This window comes from Schistocerca americana, unplaced genomic scaffold, assembly GCF_021461395.2.
Source record: "Schistocerca americana isolate TAMUIC-IGC-003095 unplaced genomic scaffold, iqSchAmer2.1 HiC_scaffold_910, whole genome shotgun sequence".
Lineage (NCBI taxonomy): Eukaryota > Metazoa > Arthropoda > Insecta > Orthoptera > Acrididae > Schistocerca > Schistocerca americana.
This window is the reverse complement of record NW_025726687.1, coordinates 13,443-25,554: the sequence shown is the minus strand read 5'-3', so window position 1 is coordinate 25,554 and position 12,112 is coordinate 13,443. Positions and strand designations below refer to the sequence as shown.

Here is a 12,112-nt window from a genome sequence, read left to right as displayed (position 1 = left end):
CGCCGACGACTTAGGCCGCCCTCCTAGTGTGGCTGTTCGGTGTCTGCAGGCAGCGAGGGGCTGCAAGCTTCCTGTGTTCGCGCCTATGTCACCTCTGCTTGCTTGTCAGAGACAGAGTATCGCAAAACATACAACTCACTCCATGAATTGATTGCTACGGCATCTGTCATCAGCAGTCACAACTAGCAACACCAGTAGCAGCCGACTGCACGTCAAGAATTGGAATGTGCAGTGGGATTTTTGTGAATTCGGCGCAAGGCTGATCTTTGCGACATAGGTTTGAGAATCTTATGGGAACACTTGTACTGTTTCTAAATTAAGTGTAGTGGTGGGAGGAGGGTGCTTCGTGCGCATTACAGCACGCTTGCCAATTGTGGCTGCTAATCGTTGGCTCGTATCTGCCTTGACACATTTTCTGGCTGTGAATTATTCCACTTGCATGGCAGTGTGCGCATGTTGGTGTGTTAAAAATTCTGGAGGCGCTGGGTATCGATCCCAGTACCTCTCGCATGCTAAGCGAGCGCTCTACCATCTGAGCTACGCCCCCTGCTGACGAACTGCGCTACATACAGCCATATCAATGACACAGACCCTTGCACTCCCATTATTCCGCTGACAAACACTACTCTCAATGTGTCCGTGAGGGTGTCTTTCAGGTTTCCTGCATTCTGTATCGAATCGTAGTTGGCCAAAATCAAAGTGGCACGCACGACGTCGAAAATAGCGTTCGGCCAACGCTCTGAGGTAGACGAACGTGTTGTCCACTCTCTAGACTTCATTGAGGTTAGGCCGTTATACCTAAGGCAGATTTGCACTCGATGACACCTCGACAACAGCCGGTCCTCACATTTACGTCTTGCTCTCCTTACGTCAGTATACGAGTCTGTGACGCTGGCTTTGCAACATCTTGCGTGCCTTTAGGCTCGCCGCGACCAACACTTACCACGCACTGACCACAAAACATGGAGGCGCCGGGGCTTGAACCCGGGACCTTTCACATGCAAAGCGAACGCTCTACCAACTGAGCTACGCCCCCAAGCACAACCAAGCTGCGCTGTTCTCCGTTCTTTGCTACTCTCATGTGCACGGACGCGATGGTTGGTTGGTTTGCAGGGGTGAAGGGACCAGAGTACAAAGGCGCGGACACGTTCACATACGCAAGAGTTCCAAGTAGTTTCGATGCTCTGGTATTACGACTGCAAATTCCGTCCGTTTTTAACGTCTTAAATTGAAGGGACAGTCACAAGTTGCTCCGTTTTCACTCCATGTCGACAATCACACAGCACCTGAGGTAACAAGCACATCTGAAGACCCATTGTGCACTCGACTGTTCATGCCAACTCACTGCCTCGCACTTTACTACTGTGTACCACTCTTGTCGTCCAACTGCAAAAGACTGGGCCACAACAACTTTCCGCGTCTCCATTGCACTGCGCAAACTACGAAACGCTCCCCAAACATGGCACTCACCCACGCAGACGACTTTTCCGACTTTACACGACGCTCACGCAACGCTCACGCTAGTGACAGCCTTATTTAGAGCTTGACGTCGCACACAAGCGAATGAGCACATTTCGCCGACGACTTAGGCCGCCCTCCTAGTGTGGCTGTTCGGTGTCTGCAGGCAGCGAGGGGCTGCAAGCTTCCTGTGTTCGCGCCTATGTCACCTCTGCTTGCTTGTCAGAGACAGAGTATCGCAAAACATACAACTCACTCCATGAATTGATTGCTACGGCATCTGTCATCAGCAGTCACAACTAGCAACACCAGTAGCAGCCGACTGCACGTCAAGAAATGGAATGTGCAGTGGGATCTTTGTGAATTCGGCGCAAGGCTGATCTTTGCGACATAGGTTTGAGAATCTTATGGGAACACTTGTACTGTTTCTAAATTAAGTGTAGTGGTGGGAGGAGGGTGCTCCGTGCGCATTACAGCACGCTTGCCAATTGTGGCTGCTAATCGTTGGCTCGTATCTGCCTTGACACATTTTCTGGCTGTGATATATTCCACTTGCATGGCAGTGTGCGCATGTTGGTGTGTTAAAAATTCTGGAGGCGCTGGGTATCGATCCCAGTACCTCTCGCATGCTAAGCGAGCGCTCTACCATCTGAGCTACGCCCCCTGCTGACGAACTGCGCTACATACAGCCATATCAATGACACAGACCCTTGCACTCCCATTATTCCGCTGACAAACACTACTCTCAATGTGTCCGTGAGGGTGTCTTTCAGGTTTCCTGCATTCTGTATCGAATCGTAGTTGGCCAAAATCAAAGTGGCACGCACGACGTCGAAAATAGCGTTCGGCCAACGCTCTGAGGTAGACGAACGTGTTGTCCACTCTCTAGACTTCATTGAGGTTAGGCCGTTATACCTAAGGCAGATTTGCACTCGATGACACCTCGACAACAGCCGGTCCTCACATTTACGTCTTGCTCTCCTTACGTCAGTATACGAGTCTGTGACGCTGGCTTTGCAACATCTTGCGTGCCTTTAGGCTCGCCGCGACCAACACTTACCACGCACTGACCACAAAACATGGAGGCGCCGGGGCTTGAACCCGGGACCTTTCACATGCAAAGCGAACGCTCTACCAACTGAGCTACGCCCCCAAGCACAACCAAGCTGCGCTGTTCTCCGTTCTTTGCTACTCTCATGTGCACGGACGCGATGGTTGGTTGGTTTGCAGGGGTGAAGGGACCAGAGTACAAAGGCGCGGACACGTTCACATACGCAAGAGTTCCAAGTAGTTTCGATGCTCTGGTATTACGACTGCAAATTCCGTCCGTTTTTAACGTCTTAAATTGAAGGGACAGTCACAAGTTGCTCCGTTTTCACTCCATGTCGACAATCACACAGCACCTGAGGTAACAAGCACATCTGAAGACCCATTGTGCACTCGACTGTTCATGCCAACTCACTGCCTCGCACTTTACTACTGTGTACCACTCTTGTCGTCCAACTGCAAAAGACTGGGCCACAACAACTTTCCGCGTCTCCATTGCACTGCGCAAACTACGAAACGCTCCCCAAACATGGCACTCACCCACGCAGACGACTTTACACGACGCTCACGCAACGCTCACGCTAGTGACAGCCTTATTTAGAGCTTGACGTCGCACACAAGCGAATGAGCACATTTCGCCGACGACTTAGGCCGCCCTCCTAGTGTGGCTGTTCGGTGTCTGCAGGCAGCGAGGGGCTGCAAGCTTCCTGTGTTCGCGCCTATGTCACCTCTGCTTGCTTGTCAGAGACAGAGTATCGCAAAACATACAACTCACTCCATGAATTGATTGCTACGGCATCTGTCATCAGCAGTCACAACTAGCAACACCAGTAGCAGCCGACTGCACGTCAAGAATTGGAATGTGCAGTGGGATTTTTGTGAATTCGGCGCAAGGCTGATCTTTGCGACATAGGTTTGAGAATCTTATGGGAACACTTGTACTGTTTCTAAATTAAGTGTAGTGGTGGGAGGAGGGTGCTTCGTGCGCATTACAGCACGCTTGCCAATTGTGGCTGCTAATCGTTGGCTCGTATCTGCCTTGACACATTTTCTGGCTGTGAATTATTCCACTTGCATGGCAGTGTGCGCATGTTGGTGTGTTAAAAATTCTGGAGGCGCTGGGTATCGATCCCAGTACCTCTCGCATGCTAAGCGAGCGCTCTACCATCTGAGCTACGCCCCCTGCTGACGAACTGCGCTACATACAGCCATATCAATGACACAGACCCTTGCACTCCCATTATTCCGCTGACAAACACTACTCTCAATGTGTCCGTGAGGGTGTCTTTCAGGTTTCCTGCATTCTGTATCGAATCGTAGTTGGCCAAAATCAAAGTGGCACGCACGACGTCGAAAATAGCGTTCGGCCAACGCTCTGAGGTAGACGAACGTGTTGTCCACTCTCTAGACTTCATTGAGGTTAGGCCGTTATACCTAAGGCAGATTTGCACTCGATGACACCTCGACAACAGCCGGTCCTCACATTTACGTCTTGCTCTCCTTACGTCAGTATACGAGTCTGTGACGCTGGCTTTGCAACATCTTGCGTGCCTTTAGGCTCGCCGCGACCAACACTTACCACGCACTGACCACAAAACATGGAGGCGCCGGGGCTTGAACCCGGGACCTTTCACATGCAAAGCGAACGCTCTACCAACTGAGCTACGCCCCCAAGCACAACCAAGCTGCGCTGTTCTCCGTTCTTTGCTACTCTCATGTGCACGGACGCGATGGTTGGTTGGTTTGCAGGGGTGAAGGGACCAGAGTACAAAGGCGCGGACACGTTCACATACGCAAGAGTTCCAAGTAGTTTCGATGCTCTGGTATTACGACTGCAAATTCCGTCCGTTTTTAACGTCTTAAATTGAAGGGACAGTCACAAGTTGCTCCGTTTTCACTCCATGTCGACAATCACACAGCACCTGAGGTAACAAGCACATCTGAAGACCCATTGTGCACTCGACTGTTCATGCCAACTCACTGCCTCGCACTTTACTACTGTGTACCACTCTTGTCGTCCAACTGCAAAAGACTGGGCCACAACAACTTTCCGCGTCTCCATTGCACTGCGCAAACTACGAAACGCTCCCCAAACATGCCACTCACCCACGCAGACGACTTTTCCGACTTTACACGACGCTCACGCAACGCTCACGCTAGTGACAGCCTTATTTAGAGCTTGACGTCGCACACAAGCGAATGAGCACATTTCGCCGACGACTTAGGCCGCCCTCCTAGTGTGGCTGTTCGGTGTCTGCAGGCAGCGAGGGGCTGCAAGCTTCCTGTGTTCGCGCCTATGTCACCTCTGCTTGCTTGTCAGAGACAGAGTATCGCAAAACATACAACTCACTCCATGAATTGATTGCTACGGCATCTGTCATCAGCAGTCACAACTAGCAACACCAGTAGCAGCCGACTGCACGTCAAGAAATGGAATGTGCAGTGGGATTTTTGTGAATTCGGCGCAAGGCTGATCTTTGCGACATAGGTTTGAGAATCTTATGGGAACACTTGTACTGTTTCTAAATTAAGTGTAGTGGTGGGAGGAGGGTGCTCCGTGCGCATTACAGCACGCTTGCCAATTGTGGCTGCTAATCGTTGGCTCGTATCTGCCTTGACACATTTTCTGGCTGTGATATATTCCACTTGCATGGCAGTGTGCGCATGTTGGTGTGTTAAAAATTCTGGAGGCGCTGGGTATCGATCCCAGTACTTCTCGCATGCTAAGCGAGCGCTCTACCATCTGAGCTACGCCCCCTGCTGACGAACTGCGCTACATACAGCCATATCAATGACACAGACCCTTGCACTCCCATTATTCCGCTGACAAACACTACTCTCAATGTGTCCGTGAGGGTGTCTTTCAGGTTTCCTGCATTCTGTATCGAATCGTAGTTGGCCAAAATCAAAGTGGCACGCACGACGTCGAAAATAGCGTTCGGCCAACGCTCTGAGGTAGACGAACGTGTTGTCCACTCTCTAGACTTCATTGAGGTTAGGCCGTTATACCTAAGGCAGATTTGCACTCGATGACACCTCGACAACAGCCGGTCCTCACATTTACGTCTTGCTCTCCTTACGTCAGTATACGAGTCTGTGACGCTGGCTTTGCAACATCTTGCGTGCCTTTAGGCTCGCCGCGACCAACACTTACCACGCACTGACCACAAAACATGGAGGCGCCGGGGCTTGAACCCGGGACCTTTCACATGCAAAGCGAACGCTCTACCAACTGAGCTACGCCCCCAAGCACAACCAAGCTGCGCTGTTCTCCGTTCTTTGCTACTCTCATGTGCACGGACGCGATGGTTGGTTGGTTTGCAGGGGTGAAGGGACCAGAGTACAAAGGCGCGGACACGTTCACATACGCAAGAGTTCCAAGTAGTTTCGATGCTCTGGTATTACGACTGCAAATTCCGTCCGTTTTTAACGTCTTAAATTGAAGGGACAGTCACAAGTTGCTCCGTTTTCACTCCATGTCGACAATCACACAGCACCTGAGGTAACAAGCACATCTGAAGACCCATTGTGCACTCGACTGTTCATGCCAACTCACTGCCTCGCACTTTACTACTGTGTACCACTCTTGTCGTCCAACTGCAAAAGACTGGGCCACAACAACTTTCCGCGTCTCCATTGCACTGCGCAAACTACGAAACGCTCCCCAAACATGGCACTCACCCACGCAGACGACTTTTCCGACTTTACACGACGCTCACGCTAGTGACAGCCTTATTTAGAGCTTGACGTCGCACACAAGCGAATGAGCACATTTCGCCGACGACTTAGGCCGCCCTCCTAGTGTGGCTGTTCGGTGTCTGCAGGCAGCTTGGGGCTGCAAGCTTCCTGTGTTCGCGCCTATGTCACCTCTGCTTGCTTGTCAGAGACAGAGTATCGCAAAACATACAACTCACTCCATGAATTGATTGCTACGGCATCTGTCATCAGCAGTCACAACTAGCAACACCAGTAGCAGCCGACTGCACGTCAAGAAATGGAATGTGCAGTGGGATTTTTGTGAATTCGGCGCAAGGCTGATCTTTGCGACATAGGTTTGAGAATCTTATGGGAACACTTGTACTGTTTCTAAATTAAGTGTAGTGGTGGGAGGAGGGTGCTCCGTGCGCATTACAGCACGCTTGCCAATTGTGGCTGCTAATCGTTGGCTCGTATCTGCCTTGACACATTTTCTGGCTGTGATATATTCCACTTGCATGGCAGTGTGCGCATGTTGGTGTGTTAAAAATTCTGGAGGCGCTGGGTATCGATCCCAGTACCTCTCGCATGCTAAGCGAGCGCTCTACCATCTGAGCTACGCCCCCTGCTGACGAACTGCGCTACATACAGCCATATCAATGACACAGACCCTTGCACTCCCATTATTCCGCTGACAAACACTACTCTCAATGTGTCCGTGAGGGTGTCTTTCAGGTTTCCTGCATTCTGTATCGAATCGTAGTTGGCCAAAATCAAAGTGGCACGCACGACGTCGAAAATAGCGTTCGGCCAACGCTCTGAGGTAGACGAACGTGTTGTCCACTCTCTAGACTTCATTGAGGTTAGGCCGTTATACCTAAGGCAGATTTGCACTCGATGACACCTCGACAACAGCCGGTCCTCACATTTACGTCTTGCTCTCCTTACGTCAGTATACGAGTCTGTGACGCTGGCTTTGCAACATCTTGCGTGCCTTTAGGCTCGCCGCGACCAACACTTACCACGCACTGACCACAAAACATGGAGGCGCCGGGGCTTGAACCCGGGACCTTTCACATGCAAAGCGAACGCTCTACCAACTGAGCTACGCCCCCAAGCACAACCAAGCTGCGCTGTTCTCCGTTCTTTGCTACTCTCATGTGCACGGACGCGATGGTTGGTTGGTTTGCAGGGGTGAAGGGAACAGAGTACAAAGGCGCGGACACGTTCACATACGCAAGAGTTCCAAGTAGTTTCGATGCTCTGGTATTACGACTGCAAATTCCGTCCGTTTTTAACGTCTTAAATTGAAGGGACAGTCACAAGTTGCTCCGTTTTCACTCCATGTCGACAATCACACAGCACCTGAGGTAACAAGCACATCTGAAGACCCATTGTGCACTCGACTGTTCATGCCAACTCACTGCCTCGCACTTTACTACTGTGTACCACTCTTGTCGTCCAACTGCAAAAGACTGGGCCACAACAACTTTCCGCGTCTCCATTGCACTGCGCAAACTACGAAACGCTCCCCAAACATGGCACTCACCCACGCAGACGACTTTTCCGACTTTACACGACGCTCACGCAACGCTCACGCTAGTGACAGCCTTATTTAGAGCTTGACGTCGCACACAAGCGAATGAGCACATTTCGCCGACGACTTAGGCCGCCCTCCTAGTGTGGCTGTTCGGTGTCTGCAGGCAGCGAGGGGCTGCAAGCTTCCTGTGTTCGCGCCTATGTCACCTCTGCTTGCTTGTCAGAGACAGAGTATCGCAAAACATACAACTCACTCCATGAATTGATTGCTACGGCATCTGTCATCAGCAGTCACAACTAGCAACACCAGTAGCAGCCGACTGCACGTCAAGAATTGGAATGTGCAGTGGGATTTTTGTGAATTCGGCGCAAGGCTGATCTTTGCGACATAGGTTTGAGAATCTTATGGGAACACTTGTACTGTTTCTAAATTAAGTGTAGTGGTGGGAGGAGGGTGCTTCGTGCGCATTACAGCACGCTTGCCAATTGTGGCTGCTAATCGTTGGCTCGTATCTGCCTTGACACATTTTCTGGCTGTGAATTATTGCACTTGCATGGCAGTGTGCGCATGTTGGTGTGTTAAAAATTCTGGAGGCGCTGGGTATCGATCCCAGTACCTCTCGCATGCTAAGCGAGCGCTCTACCATCTGAGCTACGCCCCCTGCTGACGAACTGCGCTACATACAGCCATATCAATGACACAGACCCTTGCACTCCCATTATTCCGCTGACAAACACTACTCTCAATGTGTCCGTGAGGGTGTCTTTCAGGTTTCCTGCATTCTGTATCGAATCGTAGTTGGCCAAAATCAAAGTGGCACGCACGACGTCGAAAATAGCGTTCGGCCAACGCTCTGAGGTAGACGAACGTGTTGTCCACTCTCTAGACTTCATTGAGGTTAGGCCGTTATACCTAAGGCAGATTTGCACTCGATGACACCTCGACAACAGCCGGTCCTCACATTTACGTCTTGCTCTCCTTACGTCAGTATACGAGTCTGTGACGCTGGCTTTGCAACATCTTGCGTGCCTTTAGGCTCGCCGCGACCAACACTTACCACGCACTGACCACAAAACATGGAGGCGCCGGGGCTTGAACCCGGGACCTTTCACATGCAAAGCGAACGCTCTACCAACTGAGCTACGCCCCCAAGCACAACCAAGCTGCGCTGTTCTCCGTTCTTTGCTACTCTCATGTGCACGGACGCGATGGTTGGTTGGTTTGCAGGGGTGAAGGGACCAGAGTACAAAGGCGCGGACACGTTCACATACGCAAGAGTTCCAAGTAGTTTCGATGCTCTGGTATTACGACTGCAAATTCCGTCCGTTTTTAACGTCTTAAATTGAAGGGACAGTCACAAGTTGCTCCGTTTTCACTCCATGTCGACAATCACACAGCACCTGAGGTAACAAGCACATCTGAAGACCCATTGTGCACTCGACTGTTCATGCCAACTCACTGCCTCGCACTTTACTACTGTGTACCACTCTTGTCGTCCAACTGCAAAAGACTGGGCCACAACAACTTTCCGCGTCTCCATTGCACTGCGCAAACTACGAAACGCTCCCCAAACATGGCACTCACCCACGCAGACGACTTTTCCGACTTTACACGACGCTCACGCAACGCTCACGCTAGTGACAGCCTTATTTAGAGCTTGACGTCGCACACAAGCGAATGAGCACATTTCGCCGACGACTTAGGCCGCCCTCCTAGTGTGGCTGTTCGGTGTCTGCAGGCAGCGAGGGGCTGCAAGCTTCCTGTGTTCGCGCCTATGTCACCTCTGCTTGCTTGTCAGAGACAGAGTATCGCAAAACATACAACTCACTCCATGAATTGATTGCTACGGCATCTGTCATCAGCAGTCACAACTAGCAACACCAGTAGCAGCCGACTGCACGTCAAGAAATGGAATGTGCAGTGGGATTTTTGTGAATTCGGCGCAAGGCTGATCTTTGCGACATAGGTTTGAGAATCTTATGGGAACACTTGTACTGTTTCTAAATTAAGTGTAGTGGTGGGAGGAGGGTGCTCCGTGCGCATTACAGCACGCTTGCCAATTGTGGCTGCTAATCGTTGGCTCGTATCTGCCTTGACACATTTTCTGGCTGTGATATATTCCACTTGCATGGCAGTGTGCGCATGTTGGTGTGTTAAAAATTCTGGAGGCGCTGGGTATCGATCCCAGTACCTCTCGCATGCTAAGCGAGCGCTCTACCATCTGAGCTACGCCCCCTGCTGACGAACTGCGCTACATACAGCCATATCAATGACACAGACCCTTGCACTCCCATTATTCCGCTGACAAACACTACTCTCAATGTGTCCGTGAGGGTGTCTTTCAGGTTTCCTGCATTCTGTATCGAATCGTAGTTGGCCAAAATCAAAGTGGCACGCACGACGTCGAAAATAGCGTTCGGCCAACGCTCTGAGGTAGACGAACGTGTTGTCCACTCTCTAGACTTCATTGAGGTTAGGCCGTTATACCTAAGGCAGATTTGCACTCGATGACACCTCGACAACAGCCGGTCCTCACATTTACGTCTTGCTCTCCTTACGTCAGTATACGAGTCTGTGACGCTGGCTTTGCAACATCTTGCGTGCCTTTAGGCTCGCCGCGACCAACACTTACCACGCACTGACCACAAAACATGGAGGCGCCGGGGCTTGAACCCGGGACCTTTCACATGCAAAGCGAACGCTCTACCAACTGAGCTACGCCCCCAAGCACAACCAAGCTGCGCTGTTCTCCGTTCTTTGCTACTCTCATGTGCACGGACGCGATGGTTGGTTGGTTTGCAGGGGTGAAGGGACCAGAGTACAAAGGCGCGGACACGTTCACATACGCAAGAGTTCCAAGTAGTTTCGATGCTCTGGTATTACGACTGCAAATTCCGTCCGTTTTTAACGTCTTAAATTGAAGGGACAGTCACAAGTTGCTCCGTTTTCACTCCATGTCGACAATCACACAGCACCTGAGGTAACAAGCACATCTGAAGACCCATTGTGCACTCGACTGTTCATGCCAACTCACTGCCTCGCACTTTACTACTGTGTACCACTCTTGTCGTCCAACTGCAAAAGACTGGGCCACAACAACTTTCCGCGTCTCCATTGCACTGCGCAAACTACGAAACGCTCCCCAAACATGGCACTCACCCACGCAGACGACTTTTCCGACTTTACACGACGCTCACGCTAGTGACAGCCTTATTTAGAGCTTGACGTCGCACACAAGCGAATGAGCACATTTCGCCGACGACTTAGGCCGCCCTCCTAGTGTGGCTGTTCGGTGTCTGCAGGCAGCGAGGGGCTGCAAGCTTCCTGTGTTCGCGCCTATGTCACCTCTGCTTGCTTGTCAGAGACAGAGTATCGCAAAACATACAACTCACTCCATGAATTGATTGCTACGGCATCTGTCATCAGCAGTCACAACTAGCAACACCAGTAGCAGCCGACTGCACGTCAAGAAATGGAATGTGCAGTGGGATTTTTGTGAATTCGGCGCAAGGCTGATCTTTGCGACATAGGTTTGAGAATCTTATGGGAACACTTGTACTGTTTCTAAATTAAGTGTAGTGGTGGGAGGAGGGTGCTCCGTGCGCATTACAGCACGCTTGCCAATTGTGGCTGCTAATCGTTGGCTCGTATCTGCCTTGACACATTTTCTGGCTGTGATATATTCCACTTGCATGGCAGTGTGCGCATGTTGGTGTGTTAAAAATTCTGGAGGCGCTGGGTATCGATCCCAGTACCTCTCGCATGCTAAGCGAGCGCTCTACCATCTGAGCTACGCCCCCTGCTGACGAACTGCGCTACATACAGCCATATCAATGACACAGACCCTTGCACTCCCATTATTCCGCTGACAAACACTACTCTCAATGTGTCCGTGAGGGTGTCTTTCAGGTTTCCTGCATTCTGTATCGAATCGTAGTTGGCCAAAATCAAAGTGGCACGCACGACGTCGAAAATAGCGTTCGGCCAACGCTCTGAGGTAGACGAACGTGTTGTCCACTCTCTAGACTTCATTGAGGTTAGGCCGTTATACCTAAGGCAGATTTGCACTCGATGACACCTCGACAACAGCCGGTCCTCACATTTACGTCTTGCTCTCCTTACGTCAGTATACGAGTCTGTGACGCTGGCTTTGCAACATCTTGCGTGCCTTTAGGCTCGCCGCGACCAACACTTACCACGCACTGACCACAAAACATGGAGGCGCCGGGGCTTGAACCCGGGACCTTTCACATGCAAAGCGAACGCTCTACCAACTGAGCTACGCCCCCAAGCACAACCAAGCTGCGCTGTTCTCCGTTCTTTGCTACTCTCATGTGCACGGACGCGATGGTTGGTTGGTTTGCAGGGGTG

General features: G+C 51.2%; 16 non-coding genes across 16 annotated transcripts; all 16 read right to left on the bottom strand.

The window, feature by feature from the left end:
* Window positions 1-474: 474 nt before the first annotated feature.
* Window positions 475-547, bottom strand: Trnaa-agc. Its single transcript has one exon. It is a non-coding gene; the product is annotated as a tRNA-Ala (tRNA).
* Window positions 548-963: 416 nt separating this feature from the next.
* Trnaa-ugc lies at window positions 964-1,036 on the bottom strand. Its single transcript has one exon. It is a non-coding gene; the product is annotated as a tRNA-Ala (tRNA).
* Window positions 1,037-2,049: 1,013 nt separating this feature from the next.
* On the bottom strand, window positions 2,050-2,122 carry Trnaa-agc. The gene has a single exon. It is a non-coding gene; the product is annotated as a tRNA-Ala (tRNA).
* A 416-nt stretch (window positions 2,123-2,538) lies between these two features.
* Trnaa-ugc lies at window positions 2,539-2,611 on the bottom strand. Its single transcript has one exon. It is a non-coding gene; the product is annotated as a tRNA-Ala (tRNA).
* Window positions 2,612-3,615: 1,004 nt separating this feature from the next.
* Trnaa-agc lies at window positions 3,616-3,688 on the bottom strand. The gene has a single exon. It is a non-coding gene; the product is annotated as a tRNA-Ala (tRNA).
* A 416-nt stretch (window positions 3,689-4,104) lies between these two features.
* Trnaa-ugc lies at window positions 4,105-4,177 on the bottom strand. Its single transcript has one exon. It is a non-coding gene; the product is annotated as a tRNA-Ala (tRNA).
* Window positions 4,178-5,190: 1,013 nt separating this feature from the next.
* Window positions 5,191-5,263, bottom strand: Trnaa-agc. The gene has a single exon. It is a non-coding gene; the product is annotated as a tRNA-Ala (tRNA).
* A 416-nt stretch (window positions 5,264-5,679) lies between these two features.
* Trnaa-ugc lies at window positions 5,680-5,752 on the bottom strand. The gene has a single exon. It is a non-coding gene; the product is annotated as a tRNA-Ala (tRNA).
* Window positions 5,753-6,754: 1,002 nt separating this feature from the next.
* On the bottom strand, window positions 6,755-6,827 carry Trnaa-agc. Its single transcript has one exon. It is a non-coding gene; the product is annotated as a tRNA-Ala (tRNA).
* Window positions 6,828-7,243: 416 nt separating this feature from the next.
* Window positions 7,244-7,316, bottom strand: Trnaa-ugc. Its single transcript has one exon. It is a non-coding gene; the product is annotated as a tRNA-Ala (tRNA).
* A 1,013-nt stretch (window positions 7,317-8,329) lies between these two features.
* Window positions 8,330-8,402, bottom strand: Trnaa-agc. The gene has a single exon. It is a non-coding gene; the product is annotated as a tRNA-Ala (tRNA).
* A 416-nt stretch (window positions 8,403-8,818) lies between these two features.
* Trnaa-ugc lies at window positions 8,819-8,891 on the bottom strand. Its single transcript has one exon. It is a non-coding gene; the product is annotated as a tRNA-Ala (tRNA).
* Window positions 8,892-9,904: 1,013 nt separating this feature from the next.
* On the bottom strand, window positions 9,905-9,977 carry Trnaa-agc. The gene has a single exon. It is a non-coding gene; the product is annotated as a tRNA-Ala (tRNA).
* Window positions 9,978-10,393: 416 nt separating this feature from the next.
* Trnaa-ugc lies at window positions 10,394-10,466 on the bottom strand. Its single transcript has one exon. It is a non-coding gene; the product is annotated as a tRNA-Ala (tRNA).
* A 1,002-nt stretch (window positions 10,467-11,468) lies between these two features.
* On the bottom strand, window positions 11,469-11,541 carry Trnaa-agc. Its single transcript has one exon. It is a non-coding gene; the product is annotated as a tRNA-Ala (tRNA).
* A 416-nt stretch (window positions 11,542-11,957) lies between these two features.
* On the bottom strand, window positions 11,958-12,030 carry Trnaa-ugc. The gene has a single exon. It is a non-coding gene; the product is annotated as a tRNA-Ala (tRNA).
* Between the last annotated feature and the right edge of the window lie 82 nt (window positions 12,031-12,112).